The sequence below is a fragment of the Podarcis filfolensis genome (genome assembly GCF_964270895.1).
Source record: "Podarcis filfolensis genome assembly, chromosome: 12".
Classification (NCBI taxonomy): Eukaryota; Metazoa; Chordata; class Lepidosauria; order Squamata; family Lacertidae; genus Podarcis; species Podarcis filfolensis.
This window is the reverse complement of record NC_139614.1, coordinates 5,908,742-5,920,841: the sequence shown is the minus strand read 5'-3', so window position 1 is coordinate 5,920,841 and position 12,100 is coordinate 5,908,742. Positions and strand designations below refer to the sequence as shown.

At 41.5% G+C, this 12,100-nt stretch overlaps 1 protein-coding gene across 7 annotated transcripts in view; it reads right to left on the bottom strand.

Moving 5' to 3' along the window:
• ELMO1 (engulfment and cell motility 1) overlaps positions 1 to 12,100 on the bottom strand; it is a 286,288-nt gene that overhangs the window by 101,631 nt on the left and 172,557 nt on the right. The gene's annotated exons all lie outside the window — the stretch shown is intronic.

The window sequence follows — 12,100 nt, the reverse complement described above, 5'->3', positions numbered from 1 at the left end:
GCCGTGTTGGTCTGCCATAGTCAAAACAAAGAATTTTTTTTTCCCTTCCAGTAGCACCTTAAAGACCAACTAAATTAGTTCTTGGTATGAGCTTTCGTGTGCATGCACACTTCTTCAGATACACATGTGTATCTGAAGAAGTGTGCATGCACACGAAAGCTCATACCAAGAACTAACTTAGTTGGTCTTTAAGGTGCTACTGGAAGGAAAAAAAATTTTCTTTGTTTCAATCTGTACAAGTTATACTTTGCCATTATTACCCATATGGCAAATACTGGCTGGCCTAGACCAAGTCAGACTAATGGTCCATCTCACATAGCGCTGCTGCCCACCCTGATCTGGCAGGAGCTCTCAGGTGTATCAGGCAGGTGTCTTTCCCAGCCTAACACCTGGTGATGCCAGAAATTGAACCTATGATTCTTGCATGCAAACAGCTGCTCTACCCGGGAGCCCTTAGCCCCTCTACATGTATTGTGCACGCATAGTTAGTCATGGGGAATGGCCATCTGGATTCAGGCATGGCACAGTATCCACAACTCAAATCCACAGCAAATCTTGAACTGGCAACCTAAGAACTGTGAGGCAAATATTCTCCTTGTGGATCACCACACACAACACCCCCCAAAAAAGAAAAGTTTGGAGATGAATTAGTCTATAGGTCCAGACTGAGGCTATCCACTTCCCGTGTCCAAGGTATTTGTAGCATATTTTGTCAAAACATACGCGGGTGGCGCTGTGGTCTAAACCACTGAGCCTCTTGGGCTTGCCGATCAGAAGGTCGGCGGTTTGAATCCCCACGACGGGGTGAGCTCCCGTTGCTCGGTCCCTGCTCCTGCCAACCTGGCAGTTCAAAAGCATGCCAAAAAGTGCAAGTAGATAAATAGGTACTGCTCCGGCGGGAAGGTAAACAGCGTTTCCGTGCGCTAGTCTGGTTTTGGTGTTCCGTTGCACCAGATGCGGCTTAGTCCTGCTGGCCACATGACCTGGAAAAACTGTGGACAAACACTGGCTCCCTCGGCCAGTAAAGCGAGATGAGCGCAGCAACCCCAGAGTCGTATGCGACTGGACTTAACTGTCAGGGGTCCTTTACCTGTACTTTTTTTTTTTTTTTGGTCAAAACATAGTCTTCAATCATACACCCCTTTGAAGGAGATTGCCAAAATAATAGTACAGTGGTACCTCAGGTTACATAGGCTTCAGGTTACATACGCCTCAGGTTACAGACTCCGCTAACCCAGAAATAGTACCTCGGGTTAAGAACTTTGCTTCAGGATGAGAACAGAAATCGTGCTCTGGCAGCAGGAGGCCCCGTTAGCTAAAGTGGTGCTTCAGGTTAAGAACAGTTTCAGGTTTCGGACCTCTGGAACGAATTAAGTACTTAACCCGAGGTACCACTGTAATATGAAAAAGCAAGGTCAAAGTCTGCAAAGGCTCGTAGTGATGAGGCTCAGCCTCTCTTTCCACCTGAATTAATCCCTGGTAGGGGAGGAGGAAAATGGTGGGGGAGGGAAAAACCTCTGAAATCCTTCTGTTTCCACACAATGTAGGGTGCAAGCAAATCTAGAGCAGGCCTGCAGAGAGCCAGTGTGGTGTAGTGGTTAAGAGCAGTGGACTCATAATCTGGTAAACTGGGTTCGCATCTCTGCTCCTCCACATGCAGCTCCTGAGTGACCTTGGGCCAGTCATACTTCTCTGAAGTCTCTCAGCCCCACTCACCTCAGAGTGTTTGTTGTGGGCGAGGAAGGGAAAGGAGATTGTTAGCCGCTTTGAGACTCCTTAAGGGGAGTGAAAGGCGGGATATCAAATCCAAACTCTTCTTCTTCTTCTTCTTCTTCTTCTTCTGCAACTGCTTGTGACCTCCCCAAGCCAAATGCTTGGAAGCAAATGGTCAAATGCTGTTCGGTTCTGTTATCTCATTTCCATATTGTTACTGGCAGGAAACTGAGTTTGCCTACCGCACTCTGAACACTTGAGGCCCATGGCTGGTTCTGTACAAAGCCACAGGGAAGCAATTCAGGTGCGATCTACATTAGTTTGCCCTCAGGTGATAAAATGCTAATAGTCCCCACAAAAATCTGATACTAGTGGCATCTCTATCTAAAAGTGTCATCCAAGTCAAAATATAGATTAAGATTGCAAGGGTACAGAAATGGTAGGCTGGCCCTATATAACACAATCCCTCCTCATTTCTTGCCTTCTTTATTCATCCCCTTTAAGTCTTCACATAAGATGCACGTTAAAAAATTATTGTCGAGAACAGCCAAGACCATTCTTTCAAATACCCAGCAGAACTACAACAGTAATTGACAAGAAAGAATGATTTTGCAAGTGAGCAGTAGCGAGAAGACTGAAAGCAGGAAAAACAAAGGAGCAGATGGAGGAGGTGGCAAACCAAGCCAAGGAGGAGACAGTTCTAAGGCGCATATGCTGCCTTGAATTATTCAAGGTTATGATCTAAAAGGGAATTTATTACAAACGAGTATTGCCAGGTGCCAAAAATTCATCTTAAGTTAGCTGGGATCTTATTACCCTGCAGTATTTAACTGACATCGCTTACTGCAAACCTCATTCATGGAGATGGAATGGGTATGAGGCAAAGAACAGGAGATGATTTTGCCATGTAAAATTGTCCTGCTGGCAGCTCCATGCGCTATTTGTTATTGTCACAGATCTTATGCCTGGTGTCTTAAAAGCCTCTTTTGAGTTGCTATGTGCATGCCAATTTTACATCAGCTTCAGTCCTGAAAGAGCAATTGGGTGTCTTCCCAAATGCTTGAGGAATATCTGAAGAGTGAAACTTGCTTGAAGACCAACATTTTGCTACTCAAGAGAGATACTTGCTTAGACATCAGTAAACAGGATGTAAAGCTCATGTCAAGAAAAAGTTACGTATCAGGCCTCAGATTAGGCCTGCACAATTCTTTATCTGCTAAACAAAAAATGAAGTCTATCAACCCAATGCCACCAGCTTGTTAGGGCCTTGATAAATCAGCTGTTTTTGCTAATGCCTGTGATGACCCAAACAGAAGGGTTGTTAAGAACCTAGCAGGCAACATTATATGAGTATTGGGCTATGTGTGGCTTAGAAGGTCAAAAGCCTTTGCATGGGGACCTATGCATATTGAGCCTAATTGGCTAAGTCCGAACTTTGAACACTTTGATTTTGTGGGACAGACTACCTGGAGGCTTGTATGAAAATTTGACCATCTCACAAGCAAACAGTGGAGGGACTCAGGTGTGGGCTAGACTTGTACAATCTTGTTCTTTAACTACATATTTACCTGAGCAAAGTACTATGTGAAACGATGTTGAAAAGTCAGAGATGGTCCAAAAACAAGTCTACAGTTTGTTTAGGCACCAAGTCATTATTGTGCTGGAACATCTGCAGTAATTCTGCAGCCCAGCTCATCAGCTGGTCCACATAGCTTCCAAAATAGATGCCTGAGGAAAGGGTTGCCCAAGATTGTCCAGGGGACTCATTAAATCAATATGTCCTTAAGGCACTCGGCTATCAACCGGAGCCTAGCTGTTACTATAAACCTGTTCTTGCCTAGGAGACTCCTAAGAGAGGGTTAGCTGTACAAAATCTCTTGCCCAAGGGCAAATTCCTTGAGAACGCAACTGAACTTCATTTTCGATGATATATCCACACTGCACATGAACTGGCAGAATTGACTGAACTACCTCTGGATATAATCTAAACAATTATTTCCTTGACAAGAAAATGAGAAGTGTGTGCATGTGTAGGCATAATTAAAAGCCCACATGGCAAATGATACTGAGTTTGGCTTGGGGAAATCCACCACACGTTTAATTCTAAAAATCTGACAACCTAGTTATGTTATTAAGGATGACTCTCCAAGCTGCATTCATGAGGAAACTGTGAATCACAATGCAGAAAATTCCTCTGATATTGTGAGATGTTTCAGAAGTACATATAGGTCTATCACATATATTATATTATCAGTACAATGGCAGGAAGCTGGTTCTAGCTAGATTCCAAGTGTTCTTGCCATCCTCTTTTGCTAAATTGTAAAAAGGTTCTTAATGTTGTATATATTCTGCTTCACATTATTGTCAACTGGAAAAAAAGATTAAATGCAGAATAGGCTGAGCACTGCAGGTTTCATAACACGCTGAGAGCCTGACAACTGCCCTTGAGCAGAAACATGAAAATTCTGATATATTCATTCTGTACAAATTGTGTTATCTAAAATAAGCTTCCCGTTTTGCTAATATAAGGATTACTTTATGTTGGTCATATTGCATAAGATCTACAGGTGTAATGCTAGAAAAGAATTGGCCTGGATTCCATTTGCTGCTTCTTTGTCTCTTGATGCCTTTGTGTCACTGGAGATATTTTGCTTCCTCCAGTACTATTGTGACTGAACCAATATCATAAGTCCCAAAAATGGACATGGGGCACAATGATGGACCCTACAGACCTTATGAATATCCCAGTGCTTTTGTTTCCACTCCACCATACCGTGTTTTCTGCCATCCCATAATGTCTAGGAACATGGCATCTTCAAAATTAGAGTTGAGATTCTCAAGGTTAACTAAATTCCACAGGAGAGACCAGATTCCATGCTTTTAAGGAAAGCCTAACAGCAGACAAAATATACACCTATTAATATATACGTTTATTAAATAGTTCCTTATAAATTCAATCAACTAAAAAGCACAGGAGAAAACTGCTCTTTGAAAATTACTATTGTTTCCTACAAAGAGTATTTAATCTGCCATTAACAGTAATCACAAAGAAGAACAGTTGGGAAATACAAATATGATCAAATGACTTATAACCTAATCCTCCATACTGTTTGCCTGCAATCCTGTGATCTTCCCGATCACAGAGTGGGAAACTTGATGATCTTCAGATGTTGCTGGACTACAACTCCCATCCTCCTTGACGACTGGTCATGCTGGCTGCGGACGATGGGAGTTGGAGTCCAGGTTTCCTCACCTCTGCTCTAGACCAACATAGAATTTAGAATGCTTAGCACACTAAAGTTTACACCTTCAACAAAGTCTGCAAACAATTAGTTAAGCATTGGAGAATAAATTATTTTAACTCATCACATCAAATTAACCAAACAGGCAAAGGCTGAAGTGCCAAAGCAGCTTTTAAATTACAGATTCCTTAAGGGCATTCTCAGTGCGTGAACATCTTCGCCGATGCCTTTGTTGAGCTTCACACATTTAGAGTTGTATACCTCTTTCTGCCACTAATTAGTACAATTCAGATGAAATCAATGTCACACTTACAAAAGAATCGTATTAGCTAGATTGCCATATTGCTTTTACTTGCTAACTCAGAATACCACAGTAACAAACCTCCCTACCCCTCAAATATCCTAATCAAAGAATCTGAGCCTTTGAATTAACACATGCTACATGCAATTCAGTTCAGGGTCCTTCAATGCTACAAGGGAGCTTTGTAGATTAGGAGGATAATCCTTCGGGTTTTGGATTTTGGTGAAGACAATACCTTTTCTGAAAGTTTCAGCTTTGTTTGAAACTTCAAAGCATATATAAAAACTTGCTCCCAGATCATGGTTTCTATTGTTTTAGAGACATGGGTTGCACTTCCAAACGATCAGCAAAACAGAGTTTTGTGCTACATGTCTGCTTCTGCTTTTTGACTTTTCAGCACTCACAGGCAGAGAGTCTAGCAATGGTCATACAAACACAGATATCATCTGCATTAAACAACAGCTAGTACAAATCATAGTTGGCAAATCTATTTCAAACCATGTTTTCTGATTCTGGTTTGTTGACCAATTTCAAACTATAGCTGGTCAATTTGAACAGTTTGCCAAACCTTCATAATATGAACATATGCAACCATTAACTTTAAATACTACTAGAGCTGAGCTGAAAGAGGGAGGTAGTTTTCACTAACATTTTCAGACACTGAAAATGTGCAGGTGCGGCTAATTTCTCAGTCAGGAGGCAAACAATAAGAAAGAACTATCTGTGCTGACTTTATCACAGTGATGGAGACTTACTACACCATAAGAGCTGGAGTGTGCTCCACTGTAATAGTATTGTTCCCTGCACTAAGGATATCTTAAGTCAAAACTGTATTCCTTGAAGGATCCTATTGCCGTTCCTGTTCTGAATGTTTAATGTAGTGGGAATCGACAACAATTTTAAAACAACATAGATGGAACCAGTTGTGCTAGCTCAGTGCTCAAGTGAAGCAGCAGCTGAAAGTTACATCTTCAATCACTGATAAAAGAAAATAGAATTAACAGTCTTCAAAAAGTATCTGATCTTTATTTTCCTAATAGATGACACAACTCAGGATAGCTAATCTGGAAAAAATTAATAATGAATCAATGCAACTGGCCGTAACTACATATTTTTCACTACCCTGGTATTTAAGAAAGGTTCCTTTTCAAGATACGTGTGTAGCAGGTAATGATACTGTCTGTTGTTTCACTTAATAAATGGCACCGTTCAATGGTTTTGGTGAATGACCAAAGAACTTCAGCCTACTGCAAATGTGACTGTGATATATGTTTCACAGTGAATGCAGTGTCCTTTTGGCACAGAAACATTGCCACAAGACAAATTGTGGAAAATTATTGGTTTGGTGACAAAAATCAACTGTTATCAGAGCTATTCATTTGTTTCCTCTCCAACTTCACTTTGCTCTCCATACAGTAATCTAGGAAATTGTACATAGTTTAAAGATTTAAATATATTGGAAGGCTATACAGTGCTTTTTAAGACGAAGCGTCCCAGCTGAACATTGCAAAGGCCTCATCAGTATTCCAAGAAACTCGCAACTGCCCTGCAATGCAACTACTGTACAATGTGACAGAAAGCACTACCTTTTAAATGCCCTCATTCATCATTCATGAATGAAGAAGGATGGGTCATACTAGAAGGGCAAATAACTGGAATTCAGAACAGCTGAGTTCTGTTGCTGCCTAAAACAAAACAAAAAATATTACAGATATCCTGTGTTGTTAACTTTTACAACACCCCCCTCTTTTTTTTGGCCAATATGCCATTTTTCTCGATTGCATAAAGATGGTTATTTCTGCTTCAGAAGACTTTACAGTGAAACAGAAATATTTGTGATGGGAAAACAAATCCCTTTACATGTTTCCCGTATTTACCTGCCATGCCGAACTGGCATTGGTCAAGAGTTTGTCTTTGCAAGAAGGAAACACCTCTCTGGATTCAACAGGTTTCAACCTCACTGATGTGCATTATACCCAGACACTTGCACACATGTAAAGAAGCACACATGGTGTATGCAGTTATCCTTTATTATGAGAACTCCCCCTCTTCTTTCTGTGTCTGCCTTGGGTTCCCTCTCTTGATGATATATTTTCCGTTATGAGACTTGTTCAACAGTTTGTCATGGGACTTGGCCTATCTTCAAGCAGAGTGAAGCCCCGCCTCAGACTGCCCATGCTGCTGGTTGGGCACAACACTGAGGTTTCAAAGACACAGCTGTGGGTGCCATGCGGCCTGCCCAGTGTTGCCTAAGGGAGCCTACTGTCCTTGAGATGTATTATCCCATTGCCTGGATTGAAGAAAGATGCAAGTGCCTGTGAAAGATTGGGAGGACCACCCAGTCCTTCATCTCACACAACAAAACATCTTGGGCTGGCTCTGATTAGCAGAAGCAGTATCATAGACTAGAATTATTATTAGTTCAGACCTGCCAAAAAAGTTGAAGAACATCTTCATGTATGCGACAACGGCCGCAAGAGTTCTGGTAGCACAAGGATGGAAGACTGAAGAAACCCCAACTAAAGAATCATGGCAAGAAAAATTGATGGACTATACAGAACTGGCAAAACTGACATATAAGCTACGGGACAAGGATAACTGTGACTTTAAGGATGAATGGGAACCCTTTACAAAGTATCTGAAGACGCAACAAAGCGAACTGGACTCCTTGGGAGGTTTTAAATAAACATTCACAAACTTTTTATTGATAATAATCAGCTAAATAGTTTGAGGATCTATATAACTTTGTAACATGCAGAAAACAGCATTCTTAGAGAAACCAAAGACTGGAACTGAGGGAAATCGGGGGGTGGGGGTGGGTGGGTTTTGTGTGGGAGGGGGGAGGGAGGAAAAATGGGGGGGGGGGAACAAGAATGATATGTTTTTGGATAATATGTCTTGTTATAATTTTAAATAATTTTTTTAAAAAAAAATAGTATTAGTTCAAGTGGGTTTTCACTTTATATGAAACACCCTTCTTTTCAGGAAGTTTGGCAAATTTCATTCATTCATGTCAAATATTTGGATGGTGACACCTTACATTCAAGAACCTGGTGGCCTCAACATTGTGCATCATTATCTAAATGATGTCAGATTCAAAGGCGGGGAAACCTCCCAAACGTATCAAAGCCAATAACTAACTAACCCATAATTACAGAGTTACTTGATTTTATTTTTGCATTAGGAGAACAGCTGCTGAAGACAAATATTTGCATAGCAAAATAATTATGGAGAACAAACGAATTTTAACTATTCCCGTGACTTGAGAGCAACAGCAATGTACACCAATATATTTTTGGAGACTAATCTTTTTGCTTTATTGTGGAAAGATTCGCGTATAATGGGAATATGTAAGCTACAGTCAAAGTGATGGATCGCCATCGTTTGTACCAAGAGGATTCTAGCCTTTAAAAAGCCTATTAACTGATCCCTGCTTCGTATGAGTCACCATAGAACATTCCATTAGGATGTATTTTTCTGGGCATGATTTTTGTGTTGCTGATGAATCATTCATCAGTGAGTCAGTCTTCACTACAGAAAAGAAAGGTGTGTGCTTTCTTCTCTAACAGAAGATCACACCCAAACTAAGGATGAGGGAGGCTATTCTGCTCTCCCATATGTTTAAACACAGACCTACACCAACTACACAAGCAGGAGTCTGGTTTTAAGAGCAAAAGGGATGTGTGGCAGTGGAGTACAAAACTCTATCTCCAGCTGCCTACCAAACCCCTAGGCACTCCTGGGTATGTGGCTGCTTCTTCCCTTCTTCCCAGTACAACTTGCTCTAAAGACTTTCTTTTCCTGTCCCTCAAACACCCCCTCATCACCATGGCACCCTCTGTCTGCCCAGGCCCAAGATTCCTCTTAGATGGGCCGTCAACACATTTTATCACGTTCATGCCTCTATTATTAAGCTTGGAAGGAAGCTTGGCCTATACTTTTCCACTTGGCCTCCAACCTTCCATTCAATGCTTCAAATAATCAAAACCCTACCACTTATTAATTTCTAGGGGAACCCCCAAATCTGTAACAGTATGTCCTTTTGTCTGTCCTCAGTTTCCCAACATTCATATTGATTAGGTAACCCTGTCTTCTACTATTATATGTAAGGAAGGAAAACTTCTCCTTAGCCACTTGCTGCACAACATGCATAATTTTATACACCTTGCGTGCATTCCAACTCCCCATTTTTCTAAAACCAAAAAGCGCCCAATTTTGTAACTTTTCCCCATAGGCCAGTTGTTTCAGGCAGTTGTTTCATCTCCCTGATCATTTTGGATGCCCTTTTCTGAACCTTTTCCAGCTCTGCAATATTCTTTCTTGTGTGCAGCAACCAGAACTGTGTGCACAGTATTAAAAGTGTATCCACACCACAGATTCCTATAAAGACATTAAGATGATGGGTGTTTCAATTCCTTTCCATAACAAGGATACTGGGGTTTTTTTTCTACACAAGCTGCATGCACACTGGCTCAACATTTGCACTGAGCAAACCACCATAGCCCCAAAATCTCTGTCCTGGTCAGTCACTGCCGCTGCTTTTGTACAAATTGCGTCCTATTTCTTTTTGCTTCTTCCACTTTTTATTGCATGCACAAAATCCTCAAAGGAAAGGAAAAGAGGTTGCAAAGACAACATAATCTGCTTCCCAAAAGGCAACTATTCCAGTACTGCGATACCCCTCATTTAAACTTTTCCTTTGAAACGAAATTATTTGCTCAGGAGCCAGAATTAGCTCAGCTACAAAGGGTTTGTATTACCTTTCAATTATTTAGCCTTATAAACAAGAGCTCTGGACTACACTTTGTCAGGACAGACATAAGAATATTGCCAGGAAACCATTTCATAGAATGAAAACACCCTGTGCACAATTTTAATGGCACTCAATTGTGCCTTAGTTTCTCTAGTTAGTTTCCAGGTAGGCATCAGAGGGACAGGTGAGACACTGAATCCATCTCTAGTGGCCTGGATGGCACAAATGGCCACTTGGCTTTTTCCCTACGATAGCTGCCTTACGGCTCACCCACACACATCTTCATCTGCACTTTTCAGTCACAGGTGTGTGCTTTCCTGGTCCGTGTCTGGGTGCTTTTCGAGGAAGAAGAAGAAGAAGAAGAAGAAGAAGAAGAAGAAGAAGAAGAAGAAGAAGAAGAAGAAGCAGCAGCAGCTCTTAAATGGTCTCAGCAATCCATGGAAAACCCTAATTGCCATTTGTTCCGATTCAGCACTAAAGAGCGGCTTTTCCTGGGGAAAGTGGTGAAGAAAAAATCTAAGGGCTCAGACATGGACTGGGAAAGTGTGGACCTGTGCCTAGAAAACGTGGGGTAAAATATAAGTGTGGATGAGCCCTTAATCGTGGCCATTCCCAGCAGGTCATAATACACCTTATACCTGTATTTGCTTGCTTTCCTCTCCCCTTTCCCTTCTTCTTTTATGGATGTATCTATTAATTTGTAATGTCATTCTGGCACAGATCCATCTGCTTCATTGCTTCTACTTATTAATAAATCAATGTACTCAGGTACACTGAAGTTTTTGGCACAGTGGCAGCGAGGCCCATATCGTGCCACACACTGCGCTTCTTGCAAATGCAAGCAAATCCTTTCATCCATGAACTGCTCCCAACTATTCAAGCAGTCTTAAAAAGAGGTCAGCAAGCCAACAGAAACCAGGAACCTAAATAAAGCTTGTAGATCAACACTGTCACCCTGAATGAGGCCAAGTTCAGAGCAGGGAACTGGTTAAACAAATCCAGGAGCACTTCCAGCAAAAAGCAGTAACTGCTTCCTGAAACTTGATTTAAATGCTACTGTCTCTATGTTTTGGTGCCTGAAAACTGCTTTAGCAACTGGGTGTTTGCAGTGCATAAGGACTGTCCCAGTTACATGCAGCACTCAAAGTACGGTGAAAGCCCTAAGAGGATATAAAGTGCTGACACACACCACTAGGATCAATACGGGGATTTCAAACATCACATCTGGCACCATGCAAAAAATGTTCTGGGGTGGATTCCTCATAGGTCCTGCACTATTTACATCAATCCCAATTCTCTCACCTGCATGTCACCAACAGGCTGTTCACAATTTTGAAGTCAACACTTTCTCTGCATAACACAAACAAGCACAAGGAAACCACTTAAAGGTAATTTACATGCACATATGTAAACTTGGATTATCATCATCATTGTTATTAATTATCACCATCGCCATTTGGTTAAGGTGCAGGAGTTTGGGGTCAAAAGGAAGCGAGTGAACAAAACGCAGAAAGAAGATCTGGGAAAAGTTCTGCGACCTTGATTGCGCTTATACAAGGTCTTGAGAAAGAAAAAATACAAGCGCTAATGGGGGTAATTTGTCAATACGTAGCCATCAGCTTGAGGTTCGTGGAGACCTCATTTATCAAGAGGAAAACTTTGCCAAGAGGATTGCAGGGGGGAAAATGTATTCTACATTAAAACACCATTACACCCAGGTGATTTCAGCCTTCAGATGTGTATGTCAAGTTAATCTTTTTAGACATTTTCCTGAAAGGAGGATTTCCTCTTTTGGAGAATGGAAAATGCTTGCCCTCTTGTCCATCATATATGATCAGAAGTTGTGGAATCTGGGTGAGACATTTCCTTCCTTCAGACCACAACCAGGCAGCATTCTGCCCTAAGGGCTATGTAAAGATTGGAATCCAGAGACTGGGGTGTTCTTGGCTTTTGGGTTCTCCTTTCTTTCCATGCCACCCAAAAATCTGCTCCAGGGGGGTTAGGAGACCCATCTGGAATAGTGTGGGCGGTGACATGGCAAACATCAACATCACTTCCATTTGCAAAAACCTCCATGGGATCATCAAAGTC